General features: G+C 39.2%; 1 protein-coding gene across 1 annotated transcript in view; it reads right to left on the reverse strand.

Annotated features, from left to right (window-relative positions):
- Nucleotides 1-21,374, reverse strand: part of ROBO1 (roundabout guidance receptor 1) — an 868,975-nt gene that overhangs the window by 347,944 nt on the left and 499,657 nt on the right. The gene's annotated exons all lie outside the window — the stretch shown is intronic.

The following is a 21,374-nucleotide window of genomic DNA, read 5'->3' on the forward strand; positions in this document are numbered from 1 at the left end:
TGGAAGGAGTTTTTGTGATCCTGCAAGCACAGGGGCTGAAGCACGCAGGCAACATAAATAAGGGGGAAGGAGACTGTTTCCTTACTTCCTTCTCCCTGCATAACACCTATCCACAATCTATGCCTCTAGCTTTTTCCCTTTTCTGTGCTTTTTTTCCAAAACTATAGAAGTTATTTAAAATAATAATACATGAGAAGAACAATTAGCCATACAGTGGTCAACATTAAGAATTCAGCATTTTCCTGCTTTGGTATCTGAAATACTGCAGCATTTCACTAAACTTAAGAAAAGAAATAACTGTAGTATCTCAGATATCATTGTGGGGAAATTATGATTTTTTTGAATGTGAACTCAAATGCGCAGAGACAATATTTAGATAATGTTGCTACAAGGATAAACAAAACTATTATTGAATAGAGTTGTATGGCTTCTTGGAACAAGATAGCAACAAGACCCTAGAAGCAAACCAATATTTACCAAAACTCCATAAGAAATTGACTTATGAATGTCTATTTAAGAAAAAAAATACAATATTCATTTTCAATTGTAAGCCTTACTGGGGTTCAGATCTGAGTGCCTGGAACAATTTAGGGAAAACATACAAAACAGTTAATATATACTGCTTCTTTGAAATATATATCATTAACTCCCTTAGTTGAGACAATACAGGAATGATGAGTCAAGACTATATGTCTTTAACAGAAAAGGCAGAACACACTCTTTGTCCACTTACAATGGATTCTCCTATTTCTCACCACTCCCCGATTCATAAAAGAATCCACTAACAAAAGCCTGGTGGGGCAGAGTTTTAAAAAAATAACCTAAAAAGATATGGACTGTGCTCAGCGCACCTTTCAGAAGAATCTTCTTCATTCTCCCAGACAAAAAGAGTTATCAAGTAAACTAAGAAAAGGTTAAAAGGGGTGCTTTATTCGTGCTTACAATGACTATCGTCTATACAGTATTTTCTATACAAATATGAAAATAAAGAGAGGGCTAAGTGTACATCTTTAAACACTCATTTCACAACATATTTCTGGTATTAATAGTATTTTTATATTCAATACTTTGTATGTAATGTACAACGGCTATTCTGATCAAATGAAATACTTAACAGAAAAAAGAGAGAGACACACACAATGGATGTATTAGATACCATTCAACAACATTCACAAAGACTATCAGCATGCCAGGCCCCTTGTCACAAGGTCAGATTATAATGAATCATCTTCTCTGACAAATCGCATCGTTCTCAGTGAAAGGTTCGCTGTGGGCTTTCCCTTACACCAAACACTTGGAGCGCAATTAAAAAAAATGAAGTATCATTTTTTGCTCTCTGAGGACAGCATATGTGTAGGATTGATTGTGAAGACTCCACTACCACCCACCATCCTTCTTTTATATATAACTGGCACTATATAAATAAAGTGATAAGTTCTCAAGGGCTGTTTGTAACTTCCCCTATCTGGTATAGCATGAGTTAAGAGAGCCATGTTTCTCCGAGACACCCATTTTTTAATCACAGCGAGCTTAAAGGCACACTGAAAAAGCCAAAAATAATACACCTGTTTTCCTATATTTCTTCCCCTGAAGTCTATGTAATCTTTTAAATACAAGAGGATTTCTCATTCCAGGTAGGGAAAGGAGTGAATCTAAATTCCCCACAAATGATTCGTTATGCTTTACATGAATAAATCTGGCACCACCTCATAAATCCCCCCCCAAAGTATGTATTCAATAAGTTAATTAAATGTGTATCTTCATAAAAGCTTCTTTAATTTTATAAAGATAAATCGGATGCAAATGCTCATCTATCATGAAAGACCTTTTATATTTTGATATGACTTATTAACTTAAATGCTAAGAAAATAAATGCAAGCAAGGGTAATTTTATTTTTGCAGTTCAAGAGCCTTACTTTTTATTTTCTCAAGTTATTTCCCCCTTCCCCTTCCCCCCCCCCCCCAATACCTGAAAAGATAACTCATTTCTAGCATTTGAAAAATCTGCATTCCTTTGGGAGCAACACCAGTTCATTAGCTTTACTTTTACCTTGTAATGGTTGTCCCAACCCTGCACACATGTACATATGTGCTTAACTTTAAGCACGCATGCACGTGCACACACACACAAGTCTGGGGACCTAATTTGTATCTGCGTACAAGTTTTGTTTGTTTTTGTTTAGGCTAGAGGCTAGTAAAGTAGTAGGCTAGAGTATGCCTACAGTCAAGCACAGTTCCAATATTCTTTTTTTAAATGAAAATAAATATCAGAAAGAAGCCTGAAGAAATTATTCATGAGAAAATAATGCATTACTTCATTTTTGAACAAATTGCTGTGGTTTTATAGGCTAACCAAAAACATGGCTGTATTTTGGTGGACAAAGAACAAATTGTACATGTTGCTTTTTCAAGTTCCTCATCCAAAAGTTTCCAAATTAAATGAAATTCCTGCTTCAGACTCATTTCAGCATTACTACTTCACAGTTATTGGAACTCCAAAGCAACTTTTGTTCTGAAAGGTCCATTCATGGGAAGCAAAAAAGAGTGAAACACATAAAGGCAACATTAACCAAAACTGCAATAAACAATCTAAGTCTTTGTTGCACTTTTTCTGTTACTCTGCCTCATGTACCTCATCTAAGACTGGAACCACTTCACTCTGAACATTGGAAATCTCCTACCTTACATAATTGGTACCAACTCCAGTTAGAAAAACGTGGATAGTCAGTATACTTCTTTCACGAAAGGCAAGGACTACATATATGAAACATGTTAAGATTTCTGTCTTCCTTGATCCTGAACTTTAGTTTGTGATTTCAGCATAGTTTGAAAGAGATCCCTACTTTTTAAACATCTAGAGTAACGTTTCTCGCTTGCGGCCACCAGGGGCTTTTCTAGCAGCCACAGTCTCCTGGGCTGTGACTTGGGAGGGGGAGGTGTCAAAGCAGCAGCTTCTTCCCTGCAGGGTTGGTCTCTACCCCCTTCCGGAACCACAAACATTGTAGGAGCGGGCAACCAGTGTGAGTTCCCCACATTCCCAGGTGTAGTGACTCTCAGGCTTCAGGCTTCCGCCCTGGGGTGGTGGGCAGCAGGCTCTGGCCATGCGTTGTGGGCTTTGTCCCCCCCAAATGCAGGGTTTTGGGCTCCATCCCTGGACTCACCCCTCCCCACCCCCCCCCATCACCTTGACCCCACCTGCCTCCTCCAGCCCCCCATAGCCCTTGACCCCCCGCCTCCTTACCCACCTCCTCATCTAGGGCTTAATTTGTCCCCCAGCATGCCAGGGCTGAGTAAGTCTGCTGTGAAAAGTGATATTAACAAATATCACTTTTCACAGGAGCAGACTTTCTAACTAACTAGCAATCTAAAATATATCTCAAAACATGCAAAGCACCTTATTTTTGTTTCTATTCTGTTTAGGTCCAGTAAAGAATAGAGACAACTGTACATTATTTTTATTAAGTCTGCAAAAAAAAAATACATACATACGTAAATTACAATGGACTTGTATATGTGCATATTTATTTGTTTTTCCAAAAGTTAAGTATTTTAGGAAAAATCATCAGAGTGGCCAGCAGCAAGAGTTCATGACCACACCCTGAGGCCACCAAAAAATATGTTGTGAGAACCCCGGTCTAGAGAGTAAGGTACCAAAGTGCCCATTTCTTTCAATTGTCAAGGTATAACAGGGAGGCAGATAATATTTTTAAAACTTCTTAAATAAATATCAACACATTCAATATTTTTTTTTAAAAAGTGGTCATCCCTAAGTTTGAAATGTCTCAGAAGGGTAACTTAAGACATATCAGTTAAACACTGAAGAAATAATAGTAATAATGTTGCTATATTGTATGTACCTAACATATTAATACCAAAATTGCTCTACTAGAGTTATTGCATTGGCTAAAATAATGATATTAAGCATTCACATGGCACTTTTACTCTCAAAGTATAAAGTACCAACTTTATTTTAAATGGGATAGAATTCCTTTAGATGGAGTATTATTTATCTTTATTTTACTGAAAGAGATACTGGAAAAGGAAAGTTAAGTAATTTACTGGGACAGAAAGAAAGCAACTGCAGGACATTGAATTACAATAAAACACACTGTTCTCTCAGTAGTGTTCTGATCACATTTCTTTATATGGCAACCTACTTCTACTAAAGTTGTAAAGATGATTCAGTGTTTTGAACACTGTTCTTCGAAGTTATTTTTTGGTGTATGTGTGCACACAGACCCACACCAGAGCTGTAAAAAAACTGCATTGACAGAAAACAGTGCGAAAATAAAATATAACCTTTAACCCTATTTGAAGTAATATACCTTCCGACACATAAATTGATATTTAAAAAGTAATATAAAAGTATCTATCCTTCGGTTTAGACATCACGTACCATGATCAACACATGGTTTTTGTTCTTAGCGTATAATAGGTTCTCTTTCTGAAGTATTTCATGTGTTTTTGTTTTAATAGCAGGATTTGCATTTGGTGTTAAAAACATGCAAAATGTTTGGATGTTATTTGTCAAATCTGTATGTATTCACAGACACACACACACACAGAGGTGCTGATGCATTATGAAATGAAAGGAGGACATTTTACAGGGAAGTTGGGCAGTTACTGAAAAACTAAAATTAAGAATTGTGAATTTATTTACAGTGGATGCCCATTTGTTACAACTCTGTATGAATCAGGGTACAGACCATCCCTGACCAGGAATTCCTATAAGTATATTGATTAAATAGCAATTATTAGCCAAGGCATTCTATTAATCTGAAAAAAGGTTGAAAACCACTGTTTTATTTGCAGACCCCCCTAACATTTTTCAAATGGAAGTGTGGACCCCTTTGGAAATCTTAGACATAGTCTGCGGACTCCCAGGGGTCTCTGGAACACAGGTTAAAAACCCATTGTTCTATGGTTACAACAACCTTTCGTGGATCCCTTAGACATAATCTTCAGGGGGCCACGAACCACTGGTTGAAAACCACAGGTCTAAAATCAAAAATGTCCTGTTTACTTATCATGTTCATAACAAAATAATCTGATCATCAAAACACCACAACACTGCTGCATATGTGATACAAAAAACTTAGCAGTGCATCTCCAATATATTATTATGCCTATTATTAAAGCTAAGTTTTAGTCACAGGTATTTTTAGTAGAAGTCATGGGCAGGACTTGGACAATAAACAAAAATTCATGGCCCATGGCCCTTCCATGACTTGAACTATACATCCTGATGAAATCTTGGGAGTGCCGTGGGTGCTCAGGGGTAGAGGGGGCAGCCCGGGGGTGCATTAAGTCCTTGGGGGTGTGGCCTGGGGGCGCCGCAGGTGTGCAGAGCGGGCACAGGTGTTGGGGGGGGGGGGGGGAGGGCGGTCCGGGGGTCACCGTGGGTGCAAGCAGCCCAGGAACACTGCTTGTGCTGAGAGGTTGGTGGGGCTGGCAGGCTCCCTACCCGGCTTCTGGGAAGCAGCAACATGTCCCTCCCTAAGCTCCTAGCCCCGCGTGCTGCCAGCTCTGCAGTTCCCATTGGCCAGGAACAGAGGCCAATGAGAGCTGCGGGGCAGTGGCTGCGGGCAAAGGCAGAGCGTGGAACGTGTTACCGCTTCCGGTGAGCCTCCCCCAAGGTAAGCACTGCCCCTCCCACACCCCAACCCCCAGGCCTGAGCCTCCCGCCCAAACCCCTCCTGCAGCTAGGTAGGGGGCAGTGGCCCAAGACCACCCAAGCAGCAGCCTGTGCGACTGGCCCAGGGGCTCCCTGAGCTGCTCAGACAGCCCTGGAGCCAGCCACACTAGCCCCTGCAGAAGTCACAGAGGTCACCGAAAGTCATGGAATCTGTGACCTCTGTGACAAACTCACAGCGTTACCTATGATCAATAGCACTCTTCCTCAGTATTGCCATGCCATTTAGCATATATGTGTATGCCAAGTCCAATGCTAATTTTAGGCATCCTAACCCAAATGGCAAACAGGAAGATTTGGTGCACCCCTAATGAACTACTTACTATACATTGAAGTAAATCCTTGTTCTACACACAAACTTGCATCAATTTAATGACAACAGCTTAGTTAAAGTTGTACAAACCCACATGTGGAGACTTATTTCAGTTCATTTTAAAGCTTTTCCTAATCAATTTAAGCTAACCTGGAACAAGCTTGATCTGAACTGAAATAAGAATGTCCATACAACCTTTTGCACCGATTTAACTAAATCAGTTTAAATATCACATCTTAAGTTAAGCTGCTGCAACTCTGCATATAAACAAGCCCAAAATAAAGAGAGAAAGGGCTGCAAGCAAAGAAAAGTGGAGAGTGACTTCAGGGATGCAAAAGTCTCAAAATGCTGCATATGCTGCTTCTCTAGCAGGCTGACTGAGATAGGCTGGTCCACCTACCCCAACTTTGGAGAGCAGCTCTGCTTCCTTGCTGTCACATCTTACTGGAAGAGAGCCCAATGCTGAAGTAACCCTTATATATAATTCCAGGGAGGGTCTCAGTCCTCCTTCATCATTAATAAAGTCCTACTTCGTTCATGATATTGTGGCAATATTAAGCCTCCACTGCAATTTTGTTTTAAATTAGCAGAGTTCACAATTTTGCATATATTTTGAGGTTGGCAACACATGCTTTTTCCCCTATTAGTACATTAAGTTATCTTGGAGAGTTTGAGGCAGGGCTGTAACGAGGGTGGGGTGAATGAAGCAGCCATCCAGGGCTCAAAGCCAGGGGAGGGAGAGGGGGCAGAAAAAATGATGAAAAAACCCAGCGGGGTAGAGCCTTGCAGCGGGCATGGTACTGCCACCCTTACTTCTGCGCTACTGCTGGCAACGGCGCTACACTCAGAACTGGGCTTATATTAGAATAAGACAGTTTATACACATTACATTACATTACATTACATTACACACACACACACACACACACACACACACTCCAGTCCCTCTCACCCAACCCCCCCCGATAACCACCAGGACTTGCTTCCAATCACAATTTAAAAAATGAATTGAGGTGTATACTGTAGTTCCAAAGTCCTGCACCCCACCTATTTTGCAAAACAGAGTGACCTGGAGAGCCAGGATTACTGACAGAAAGGCATTATCTGTCTCTAGTTTTGACAGGTAAACAAGCAGGGATATTAAATGGTTCACAATAATACATCCGTGGTTATTGAATTCATTCTTCCCACTATGCAGTACATCATTCAGACATGTTTTCTAGTCAGCAACCATCAAAGTCTCAGATATAACTGTAGTAGAGTCAATCAGATAAAAATAAGCATCATGCATTAGTGACACTAATCCATATGCCTCAACAAATCATCTTAACTAGTGTAATATTCTTAAAAGGAAGTCATTTCTGTTTCCCTGAATCATTTAAAAGAAGGCCAAGAAACTCAAATTAAGCAATGGAATAAAGAGTGGCTTGAAAGTTAGTCAATTTAAATTCCTGTGCTTCAAGATTCTTCTACTGTACAATGTTGAGTTTATGATCAACAAGATACATTTGCACGAAAAATCCTCGGTTTGCTTTCACATAGGAAGTAGTTATTGCATTCTATAAGGGCATTCAACAAAATTAAACAATATATCTTCGGAAATAATGGATGGGACAAGGCTTTATCTCACTGAGACAGATCCATAAATAATAGCTTTTCTGGTTTGTTGTTGGTAATGATCCTATTCGTAGGCCAAGGCTACAGCTGCCATTAGGGATTCCAAGAAAATCTTAAAACAGGAATTCCCCTGCCTAACCTTCCTCTGACAAGCTGCTATCTGAAGAGAGCTGATGTATGTTTAAAGACTGTAGCAGTAAAGCTGCCAAAGTCTGGTTAGTAGATTTTGAAGACTACTGAATGCTTGAAGGACTGGATAGGATTTTGACACAGAAGACCTCTGATTAAGGAAGCAAGGACTACAGACACTGAAAGGAATCTCTTATCAATATAGAAAATAAGCAACATTTTTTAAAGCAGCATAGGAACAAAACTGATTTGAAAACAGCACTACATGAAATAGAGCAAAAAAGGTTTCCAGTGCTTGGCTGCTTCTGCTGCTGGGCAAAAGAACGTTAATCCTCTGCAAAAGTCCAGCTGGCACATCTGATGCAGTTGAGCACCCACAGGCAAAGGTGCCTGAAGAATAAAAGGTTTCTTTTTTGTTTAATATGCATGCACCCAAGGCACAGAGCCTTTTTAAAATAAACCTGCTATGCATGATTGTAATGTGTGACCTGCCGCTTTCCATGTTTCCTGCCTTTTTGGTGGTCTACAAATTGACAGAATGCCATCAGACTGAATTAAAATAAAAAAAAAAAAGAGAGAGAGAGAGACAGTAACTGAAGTATGGTAAAAAAAGTTTTCACATGTATGCATGACAGCTAGTCATCCCTTCTAGTTGTCACTTTGTTCACAAATATAAAGCCAAGTTATGTTACAGAAATCTCTCCCAGATATACGGATATAGATATACACACACACAATCATCATCCCAATTCCTATTTAGGAATGGTTTGTACAGGTTGAGAAATCACCCTATTTTTAATTATCTTCCCATTTTACAGACCATTACATTATGATCTGAGGAGTTTATATTTGTCATCAAAAAATGCATTGGAAACTATTGCTGGTTTCCGACAAGCTGTGTCTCTTATGCTTCAGTAAGAACTCTCTCTCCTCCCTTTCTTGGATTTACTGATTAGTGAGATGTATGCATAAATATACATTTGCTCTACACAGAAATTTTACTTAGGATGCAAAAACAGTTCTGAAAGGCAATTGGGTACCTACTTCCTCCTCCTATGGCACATTTTACTGCACTCAGTCGAAAAGTAAATGACAATAAGGAAATAAACCCTAACACTGCTTTATTTAAATTCTATGCATACACTGCAAGTTAATATGGAGAAAGAAGCTAGCGAGATGCAATACACTGAGCATTTTAACAAGGAAGTTTTGGGACTTGGCTCTAGCCTGCTTCCCTTTCAGGAGTAATAGATTTTTAAGGCCGGAAGGGATCATTATAATCATTTATCAGAGTAGCAGCCGTGTTAGTCTGAATTTGCAAAAAGAAAAGGAGTACTTGTGGCACCTTAGAGACTAACAAATTTATTTGAACTTAAGCTTTCGTGAGCTACAGCTCGCTTCATTGGATGCAATCAGTGGGGAAAAAAATGAATGCATCCAATGAAGTGAGCTGTAGCTCACGAAAGCTTACGCTCAAATAAATTTGTTAGTCTCTAAGGTGCCACAAGTACTCATAATCGTCTAGTAACACAGGCCATAGAACCTCACCCAGTAATTTCTGCATCTGGCCTATAACTTTTGTATGACCTATGGCATGTATTTTAGAAAGATATCCAATTTTGATTTAAAGACTTCAGGTGATGGAGAATCTTCCATATTCACAGGTAAAATTTTTCAATTGTTAATTGCCCTGTTAAAAATCTGCGCCTGATTTCTAGTCCCAGTTTTTCTAGCTTAAACTTCCAGCCACTGGATCTCATGCCCTTCTCTGCTAGACTAAAGATCCACCTGATGTCAGAAATCTCTTCCCTGGGTAGGCACTTGTAGTCAGTGTTCAAGTTACCTCTTAAAAGTTTTTGTTGGATGAACTAAATACATTGAGATTCTTAAGTCTCTCACTACAAAGGCGTGTTTTCCTTTAATCATTCTTGTACTTCTCTTCTGAACACTTTTTAATTTATCAACATTCTTTTTGAAGTATGGACACCAGAACTGGACACATTATTCCAATCTCACTAATACTACATACCTTAATGCCACCTCCTCCTTGATAATCCCCTGCTGATAGTTCTGAGAACTGAGTTTGCCATCTGAGCAACAGCATCGTTCTGATGGCTATGTTCAAAACAGCTATCTACCATAACTCCAAAGTCATTTTCAGTGTCACTGGATTCTAGGGCAGAGTTCCAAAATCTTGTAAATGTGATCTACATTCCTTGTTTCTGGACGTATGTCCTTTGCATTTGGCTTTATTAAAACACATATTCCCAAATAAGGGCATCTTACCAAGTGATAGAGGTCAGCCTGTATACCTGACCTGTCCCCATAATTTTTTACCTCTCCTACTAATTTGTGTGTCATCTGCAAATTTTACCAGTAGTGAAGAACAACCATCACGTCCCAACCTGAGCCAGCCTTTCACTTATGTGACTATTTTTTAATCTGTTCACTATATAATTACCCAGTGAGTGTGTTTGGGATACCATGGTCATTGCTCACTACCTTCCATAAGTTACAGCCAGAGCTGTAATTTTTTAGTTTTTCACCTTTAAATTTTGATTGCTCTGCTCTGGACAGACTTTCCCTATGAGACTCGGGGTCTATTACAAGAGTGAGTGGGTGAGGTTCTGTGGCCTGCAATGTGCAGGAGGTCAGACTAGATGATCACGATGGTCCCTTCTGGACTTCAAGTCTATGAGTAAATGGACAATACCCAAATATCCAAAACACTCCCTTGGAATCAGAAAACAAAATGATCTGTAAAAATATTCTCCACTGAATGTATGAATTTTGCCAATGACATCAATGGATGTTTGACCTGGCCCTCTATTATTAAAAAGAGTGTGATATATAGTCATTGTAAAATTAATTCCCTTTTACAATAGCAAGCTAATTATTAAAAAGGTATATTTTCAAATTTTACTTTTTTCATATACAAGTCATCTGGATACATCGCATAATGTATTTTTCTAGAAAAATGGAGATATTCCCTTTAAGAAAGCATGATCATAAAACCCAATTATCTTTAATGAGGATTACACACACACACACACACACACACACACAATAACAGTACATCCATTGATTCAAGTTTTTTTAGGATTATTTTGTTTGCTTTTTAAATGCATCTTGAGGGGCCACACCTTAAACAAATTTCCTATCTTTCCATTAAGGGTCTGATCCTATCATCTGTGGTCTTATACTACTTCCATCCACAAGATACATTCTGTGCACATGCACAACTACCACGGACTTCAGCGGAAATTTTGGATACACAAAAGGATAAGGGATGATGTCAAAATCAGCAGTAGAAGCATAACCTAAAAATAATGCATAAAAACTAGAAATCTGATAGTTCCTTAGAAATAAAAGGTTGCATGAAAATCCACATTCAAAATCTTTGCTAGACTATCAAATGTGCCGCCGGGGGAAAAAAAGTTGTTGGGTGGATATATATCTAAGGGTAGTTCTTTATCCTGTATGTGTATTTTAATTACAGGATTCATAGCGTTTCAGAAAATTAGACGGCTACTATATTTTAAATACATTTTAAAGAAAAATCAATCAATACATTACCCAAACATAGAATAATTAGTCAGAACACTACAAGAGAAAGCACAGCTGTGTACAAATATCTTCAGAAAGTCAAGTTATCAGTAGGGTCTCTGCTGTTTCAAAACCACGCCACAGACTATAACAAAGAACTAATTCCACTAATAAAACTGGAGCCAACCAAATTATCTTCAGATAAATAGTCTCTATAAACAGACTCACTAGTATTCAGAGAATCTGTTTAATTATTGCGATCCTGCTCTTAAATGACTTTTTCAGTCAACATTTTTTTTATAAACATTAGGAAGAAAAATAACTCACTTTTTGAGGTAGGGGGAAAAAAAACCTACAAGACTGAAACATTCATCTAATGTTTCATCTGCAGTACATCATTGGGATGAGGAATTAAGGTAGAAGCTACCGACATTCTTAGTGTAAATAATGTTTATAATACATAGTAGCCCTATTTTTAAAATGATTTACAGATGGAAATATATGGATTAGATGTATAGAATGCAAGACTAAAGGAGCTGCTGGTCACTTATGGCCTTAAACTGTGCACCTCTAATATATCTATAAGGCTTTTGTTGAGAAACATAGACTTGACAAAATATACAGCATTGCGCACTGTATTACCTTTCATTTTATTTTTTAATTAAAATATGCATTTCAAGTTATGAGTTAATGTGAAAGGAAACTCAGTAGTAGCATTTTATACTCTATTTTCTACTTATTATTAAACTTTTTTACTTGTTCCTGATGAAGACACATTAGTTTTGCATTAAAACATTTATGTGGGTAAAATCTTAAATTTCAGTCAAAACATATGCAGAAGGGTTCCAATCAGCGGCACTAGAGAAAGCACAAAGAAGCTCAGTTCAGAGAGTCCACATGGGTTTAATCTTTGATTAATTGAATGAAAACTAAAAGCCTCCAGACGTATTTCTTTTAATCACAGGAAAGATATCTTTTCTGTGGCTTTGCTGGTAGGAGAGAGAGTCAGCAGATGTCTGTCTGGTCTGAGGGGAATTTCCCTTTCCCAGGAGGAAACAGTTTAAATAGGAGAGAAAGAGCCATATGCTGACTATGCACTGCTTAACAGATGACGTAGAGAAGCATCTACAACCATGGTGAGAGGCGCAGAGGAAGTTTCCATATTAAATTTCTTTCAAATTCAATGCAGTCAGCTGAAATCAATTTACATACTGGAACCAAGTTTGATCAGATGATTGTCATCTGAACATTACACAGACACAAAGATGCAAAGCTTTATAACCAGTGCAATTTTGTTTCAGGAAATTTTAGAGTCTAAAGACAATAAACAGATTATTTTCTATTTTAAGAACACCTAGTTCTCTTTGAGGTGAATAATGACTTATAAAAATACCATTCCCATAAATATTGATCAAAATCTGTGTCCCTGTTTTGACAGGCAAAAAGGGTGTGTTTTTCAGTCATGTAAACTTAACATAATTATCTTCCTAAATTTTGGTTAACATGCCGATTCCTCAGTACTACAGGAAAATATATTAGAAAATGTAGGATTGAGAGGAACCAGGGTATAGATAATCAATGGTGAGGACCAGAAAGGCAGCATTTTGTTCATCTAGCCCTTCATAATCTTTGCCAGTAACTTCTCATATGCAAGGGAACGGTAAAAGTGGACAGAAATTGGTACATGATCAAAAAGTGGGCTCTGTGTTTTTCTCTCTCTCCCTCGGCAGGCTACTAGTTCAGCAGATAGCTGTTTCTGAAAAATTTCAGAGATTTGTGATTCTGAAGGCTAGCCCCACAGCTCTGCCTAAAATGACATGCTATGAGGAAGGGCTTTAAAAATTTACCACATACCCACTAGCTAATGATAGATACAAAAAAAGCTCCTTGGGAACAGGAAGCCTACCAGCAATATCCAGGAGAAGTCAGCCTGCTTTGTTGACTTTAGATGCTAGGAAGGAGAGGGTTCTGGAATTTTTTTTTTATCAGACTGCTGTCTGTGAACCATGCTTTAGGACTCCATCTGTTGTATAAGCCTCTGTCTTGGAAGTGTTTGATAAATATGAAGCTGCACCACACCTACCGCGCCTTCAAGGGGGAAAGAAATTTTTGCTTTCCCCCTCCAAATCCTTCTGCCTGCTGAGAGAGGTAAAAAGTATCTGTCACAGAGACTGGCTTTCTGTCCTTCAAAAAAATAAAATAAATAAATCTCCTGTATTGGGACGAAACCGAGACCTTTGGGAAAAAAATACTGGTCCAAAACAGGCATATCCCTACCCCAGAACAATGGAATCATCCAGTATTTAGGGCATTCACCTTGGATGTTGGCTCAAGACCCTGGCTCTCGCATGCTCCAGATGAGTGCCCTGACCACAAGGCTATTGGCTATTCTGGGGTAACGCTCTCTCATTTTGACCAGAAATTCACTCCTGAACCTGAGAAACCTTCCCAATGAAAAATTTTCTTTGAAAATGATGCATTTTCAAAAAAAGTTTTTGTTTTGCTGAACTGGCATTTTCTGACCAAAAAAAAAGTTTTGTTGAAAATGCCTCTCATTAGGCACTTCTCCTCCTTGCCACCTCTCCCCACTCCTCAAGGCCCTCTACCTGCAACAAAGATGTGGAAGAGGAAAAAGGATGTCTTTGCTGCTGTAGCCCTCTCCGGCTACCATTTTTTTGGGTCTTGTTTTCCCACAAAGAACTACAGTAGCCATCTCTATTGCTGCTCATAGCATTGCCAAGCAGCAGCAAGTTGAAACTGACATGCTCACCAAACATGCTCTCTCTGTTTTAGGCATGCCCGTTCTCAATATCTGAAAGCCATCTGGAAAGATGAGCCTCCAAACATATCCATGTACCTGGCGTAGCTACCAGCTATCAGGATCATAAAATGCCAGTACTAGGTATGCGGTCAATTGTGTTTTTAAATCTTTCAAGCGTGCTCTTGTGTATTATCCCAGATCCACAAAGGTTATATGTTAAGCGATTCACACAGTGCTTCTTCTTTTGAGGAAAGATTAAACATGATTTAGTTCTGAAATTTTATCATTCCAGAAACTTGCATCAGTTTGGATACATTTTAGTGGTGATACTTCAACTACAGCTTAGACTTCTTTCAGAATCTGCAGTCAGCTTCACTTTGTCCACAAATGAATGGGCTGTGCTAAATTTCGACACATTCTGTGCTAAATTTCATTTTAGCGAAGCACTGATTCTGCTGTTCGACCATGCTGTGGTCTCAAACTGAAATTCTTCTAGAGGGTAGAGATTTACACACCATGGCAAGTGACAATAGGGAAGAATCACAGAAAGTCAACTTTTCCCAACAGTGAACTGGGAATGTTACTGGAAAAGGAAAACAAGTATCAGAATAAAACTACGTTGTCTTTCTAGTTCAATGTAGAACTTCACTCTAGAACCTACCCTAGACCCTTCTTTTGCTGAGCTTGCCATTAAAGATGTGAAGGAACAACAAATCTCCTCAAGTGTGACATGGGGGGAAAAAATGAAGGTAAGTAAATTCCATAGTAGAAAAGGGTAGGGCAAACTTTTTTTCCCCCAGACAGAATCATCTGGCCCCCAATTGATATTTTACAGGTCATGGTGAATTATTATATTTTAAAATGTGTCTTTACTCCCTGATTTATAAAACATTTGTTCATTTATGTAGGCCTAACCCATAATCAATCCACAACAGCATTTGAGAAAGCCATTTAATTAAAAAGTTTGAATTTTATTTCTGAGTTTTACTTTTCTTAAAAAAAAACAAAAAAAACAAAACAAATTATGCATGTGTGTATATACACAACACCTCTTTAGATCTGAAAGGAGGATAGTTTTATTTCTCTGGAGTACAATAATCACCTCTCAAACTTCCAGGGATGTGCTGTAAATATAATGGCTCAATTACGTATACAATGTATCAGAATTTAGAAATGTAACAGTAAGTTTCAAGGAAATTAGTTCACCACACCCCCAGCCATGGCTAGTTGCTCCCCTGTTTTTGATTACTTCTCCCATTTTCATTAGGATAACTATGTTTTATGCCAAGGATAGTTAGATGGGATTTCCTTACTCCTAAGCTCCCAGAATTACTTCAGCTTTAATTACTACCAATGTAATTCTGCTGCCAAATTACATAGGACGTTGGGGAGAGGGAGAGAAGGAGTTAGAATTCATTGCAAAGCAAAGTAAGGCTCTCTGTTCCCCTCAAGAACTAAGTGAATGAGGTAAAGGAAAGAACTAAAGATTCAAACTCTCAACGATAACGTGTTCTGCTATTGACTAGAAAGGCTAAAGAAATACTTTAAAAAAATCCAAAGCTATCCGAAGATAACAAGCTAACGTAATCACTTTTGCTTTCCTGAAGTACAGTCAACACATACTGATTGCAAATAGCAGGCACAAACAAACGTGTTATCATTGTTGGAAGAAAGATTTTAAATGACATTACATCCCTTTTTAAAAATGCTTTAGAAGTTGACAGCTTCTAGTAACCCAAGACTTCACTTGTTGTTACAGCTGTACCATAACACTTAGTTTCGAGGCAAATACAGCATAGATGGTAATGCTTTTAAAAGCATTACCAACAACTGTGCTATGAAACCTGTATTGCCTCAAGCAACTTTTGTTAATGCCATTGCTTGTGGATATAGTTTCACTAAATTTTTTGATGATATCTGCTTTTTCCTGTGTATGAAACTTTGGAGGAAAGAAAGGAACCAGTTCTGTTCAAATCTTTTCCACCCACATGACTCTAACATTACAGAATTTCGCAAAAACAAAAGGAGTACTTGTGGCACTTTAGAGACTAACCAATTTATTTGAGCATAAGCTTTTGTGAGCTACAGCTCACTTCATCGGATACATACTGTGGAAAGTATAGAAGATCTTTTTATACACACAAAGCATGAAAAAATGGGTGTTTACCACTACAAAATGTTTTCTCTCCCCCCCACCCCACTCTCCTACTGGTAATAGCTTATCTAAAGTGATCACTCTCCTTACAATGTGTATGATAATTAAGGTGGGCCATTTCCAGCACAAATCCAGTGTTTAACAAGAACGTCTGAGGAGGGGAGGTGGGAGGGGGTAGGAAAAAACAAGGGGAAATAGGTTACCTTGCATAATGACTTAGCCACCCCCAGTCTCTATTCAAGCCTAAGTTAATTGTATCCAATTTGCAAATGAATTCCAATTCAACAGTCTCTCCCTGGAGTCTGGTTTTGAAGTTTTTTTGTTGTAATATCACAACTTTCATGTCTGTAATTGCGTGACCAGAGAGATTGAAGTGTTCTCCGACTGGTTTATGAATGTTATAATTCTTGACATCTGATTTGTGTCCATTTATTCTTTTACGTAGAGAGTGTCCAGTTTGACCAATGTACATGGCAGAGGGCCATTGCTGGCACATGATGGCATATATCACATTGGTGGATGTGCAGGTGAACGAGCCTCTGATAGTGTGGCTGATGTTAGTAGGCCCTGAATAGATGTGGGCACAGTTGGCAACGGGCTTTGTTGCAAGGATAAGTTCCTGGGTTAGTGGTTCTGTTGTGTGGTATGTGGTTGCTGGTGGGTATTTGCTTCAGGTTGGGGGGCTGTCTGTAGGCAAGGACTGGCCTGTCTCCCAAGATTTGTGAGAGTGTTGGGTCATCCTTCAGGATAGGTTGTAGATCCTTAATAATGCGTTGGAGGGATTTTAGTTGGGGGCTGAAGGTGACGGCTAGTGGCGTTCTGTTATTTTCTTTGTTAGGCCTGTCCAGTAGTAAGTGACTTCTGGGAACTCTTCTGGCTCTATCAATCTGTTTCTTCACTTGTTTTTTCCAACCCCCCTCAGACGTTCTTGTTAAACCCAAGATTTGTGCTGGAAATGGCCCACCTTGATTATCATACACGTTGTAAGGAGAGTGATCACTTTAGATAAGCTATTACCAGCAGGAGAGTGGGGTAGGGGGAGAGAAAACCTTTTGTAGTGGTAAACACCCATTTTTTCATGCTTTGTGTGTATAAAAAGATCTTCTATACTTTCCACAGTATGCATCTGATGAAGTGAGCTGTAGCTCACGAAAGCTTATGCTCAAATAAATTGGTTAGTCTCTAAGGTGCCACAAGTACTCCTTTTCTTTTTGCGAATACAGACTAACACGGCTGTTACTCTGAAACCTGTCATTACAGAATTTAAGTATTATTCCTGAACACGGGTGGCAAAATTATAGCTGTCATCTAAGCAAGAAGCAATTTAAAAATGATGATGTATGAGGTTGATGTCTACCAAACACCAGCACTTTGGTTCTCCTTAAAATCCCCAGAATCTTCAGAATGGGGTGGGGGGCAGAAATGATGAAGGCAAAAAGGTATTGACCATGGGCATTTGCCTGCCACAACTACCACCACTCTTGGTTGTGAATAAATGCCACACAACTTGAGAACCATCTTTATTCTCCTGGCTTAAAATAAAAAAAAAAGAGTAATTCCACGGAAATCGAAAGGATGCACTGTTTAACTGTTGAGTCAGTCTGCTGTGCAATGAGATGCCAAATAAATGAATTTGATCTTGATCAGGTGCATCTGTTTATCAGAGAAGCTTCAGGGACTCAACAGCATGAAACAGCCATAGTACACTCCTGGTCTGTTGGAGATATGAGAGAGGTTTGTTTCCTTCAGGGTGAGAAACAGCCTTTGTTTCTAAGTTGTTCATGTGATGGACAGATGCTTGTCTGGACCACTTATTTGGAGGAGCAAAACACTGATCAACTGTGTGCTCCTACCTGTAAAAACTGACATTTATAGTAAGAATTACCCCATTTAGTCTTGACATGCCCTTTATCACATTCTTTAGGACCTTTCACCACCAGGAAATGTGTCATTGGTACGTGGTAATCCGAAACCAGTTACATTCCTCAAAAACAAAAGATGGAGCTAATTTAAGTATGTCTCCGGTGATCAAAAGGCCGAGTTCAGGAAGTCAAGAAGAGAGAGGCAAACAGACTTGTAGCGGTATGAAGTCTCTGACGGATGACTGGTTACCAATGCCTGATTATCCCATTGCCTTCACTGGTTGGTCTAGTACACAGAAGCCTCATTCAGTTGTGAGTAAAGTCTGAAGATATGTAAGCAGATTCCATTTCAGAAAGTGAGAACAATATTCTGTTAACCTGTCTTGTAACTGAACCTTCTGCTGTGGCTCCTTTTTATATATATTTTATACCTCCTTTGTGAGTAAACTATATAAAAATTATATCACCCAATATTCAGTTACAAAGCTACTTCTCTAACTGAGACAGTGCCACACATCTCTAGAGTTTTGCACTACTGCCCACCAAAATGGTTGATAGGTTTTTAGCTTTTGATGTCAAGAAATATCAAAAAGAAAAGGAGTACTTGTGGCACCTTAGAGACTAACAAATTTATTTGAGCATAACCTTTTGTGAGCTACAGCTCACTTCTTCGGATGCATTCAATGGAAAATACAGTGGGGAGATTTATATACATAGAGAACATGAAACAATGGGTGTTACCATGCACACTGTAACGAGAGTGATCAGGTAAGGTGAGCTATTACCAGCAGCAGAGCGGGGGGGAAAAACCTTTTGTAGTGATCATCAAGGTTGGCCATTTCCAGCAGTTCAGAGAATCATACAATATCAGGGTTGGAAGGGACCTCAGGAGGTCATCTAGTCCAACCCCCTGCTCAAAGCAGGACCAATCCCCAATTTTTGCCCCAGATCCCTAAATGGCCCCATCAAGGATTGAACTCACAACACCGGGTTTTGCAGGCCAATGCTCAATCCACTGATCCCTCTCCCCTTGACAAGAACATCTGAGGAACAGTCAGCCATAAAAATGTTGGCATACTGTGGGGCCATGCGGGTACCCATAGCAGTGCCGCTGATTTGAAAGTATACATTGTCCCCAAATGTGAAATAGTTATGGGTGAGGACAAAGTCAGAAAGTTCAGCCACCAGGTTTGCCATGACATTATCGGGGATACTGTTCCTGACAGCTTGTAGTCCATCTTTGTGTGGAATGTTGGGGTAGAGGGCTTCTACATCCATAGTGGCCAGGATGACGTTTTCAGGAAGATCACCGATGGAAGTCAGTGTCGTCTCAAAGATAGCTGGGAGAGCTGTTAGCGTAGGGCCTGAGAAGGGAGTCTACATAGCCAGACAATCCTGATGTCAGGGTGCCAATGCCAGAGATGATGGATTTCCAGGTTTATGGATGACCCATCACTCTCACAGATCCTGGGAGACAGGCCAGTCCTTGCTTACAGACAGGCCCCCAACCTGAAGCAAATACTCACCAGCAACCACAAACCACACAACAGAACCACTAACCCAGGAACCTATCCTTGCAACAAAGCCCATTGCCAGCAGTGTCCACATATCTATTCAGGGGACACCATCATAGGGCCTAATCACATCATGCTATCAGAGGCTCATTCACCTGCACATCTACCAATGTGATATATGCCATCATGTGCCAGCAATGCCCCTCTGCCATGTACATTGGTCAAACTGGACAGTCTCTACATAAAAGAATAAATGGACACAAATCAGATGTCAAGAATTATAACATTCAAAACCAGTTGGAGAACACTTCAATCTCTCTGGTCACTCGATTACAGACCTAAAAGTTACAATTCTTCAACAAAAAAAACTTCAAAAACAGTCTCCAACCAGAGACTGCTGAATTGGAATTAATTTGCAAACTGGATACAATTAACTTAGGCTTGAATAGAGACTGGGAGCGGATGGGTCATTACACAAAGTAAAACTACTTCCCCATGTTTATCCCCCCCACCCCCTCCATCCCCCACTGTTCCTCAGACCTTCTTGTCAACTGCTGGAAATGGCCTACCTTGATTATCACTACAAAAGGTTCCCCACTCCCCCCCACTCTCCTGCTGGTAATAGCTCACCTTACCTGATCACTCTTAGATCACAAAAGCTTATGCTCAAATAAATTGGTTAGTCTCTAAGGTGCCACAAGTACTCCTTTTCTTCTTGCGAATACAGACTAACACGGCTGCTACTCTGAAACCTGTCAAGAAATATCAAGTGACTTGTGATTTGGCTAAGTTAGTGTAACACAACCCTGTAACCTGAACAAACAGAAGAGACTCAGGATAAGATAAGCAATGCTATGCTGTACTAAGGGCAGAGACCCCATATTGGAAGATACATTTATTACAGGCATAGCGCCACATTCGGGGATCATGTTGCTATTTTGTTTGTTTGTTTAAGAAGGGCCAATAACAGGAAATCAATACAGGAAAAGCATATGAAAATAAGAGAATAAAGTACTTTTAAACAATGCCAAGGACACCAGGAAGCAAGCCCAACAATGTAATGCATAAAGCTCATAACTGGAAAGTAACACGAGAAGCAGAGATTGTAGCGAGGGAAATGGTTTCCTTGATTCAGTTTTCTGAAGATACCATACAGTTATTAGTGCTAGATCGATGCTATTCATAAAGGGACAAATGGCCCTGGCTAGCTAAAAGATAGACATCAGTGGGAGATAAGTGAAGAGACAGATACAGCGTATGTTGGATAACATTACATATCTAGCCCCTTCGGTGGGCCTAATGGGAGTGGGAAGTAGAGAATGAGTAAGCTTGCACATTCCTGCTTCCTCATTTTCTACCTGTTCTGTGTATACAAGCAGGATTGTAGTTTCTGGGGCTGTCAATCTGATACATAGAATAAAATTTCATATGTACCTAAAAATATATTCGTAGAATTAAAAAAACCTTTAATGTTAATATTTCACATCCTGGAAGATTTTACTGAGTTTTGACATATCACCCTAACTACTTCTTTTGTAACTGGAGACTCTAAAGCTTATATGTATCACAGAACAAAGAAAAGACTAAGTAATATCCCTGTGTTATTGTAAAAAACAAAAACAGTATTTCCTTGTCCTATCTCAAAAAATTAGCAGTGAATTTGTTTTGAAAACATGCGGTGAGGAGGAGTAACTGGTCTAAAAATTTTTATTTAGTGTTTATTGGAAAAGTAAATAGACTATTTGTTGATCTGATGTGTAGGCTACAAATTCACAGGATACTAAA

Source organism: Eretmochelys imbricata, chromosome 1, assembly GCF_965152235.1.
Source record: "Eretmochelys imbricata isolate rEreImb1 chromosome 1, rEreImb1.hap1, whole genome shotgun sequence".
Taxonomy (NCBI): domain Eukaryota; kingdom Metazoa; phylum Chordata; order Testudines; family Cheloniidae; genus Eretmochelys; species Eretmochelys imbricata.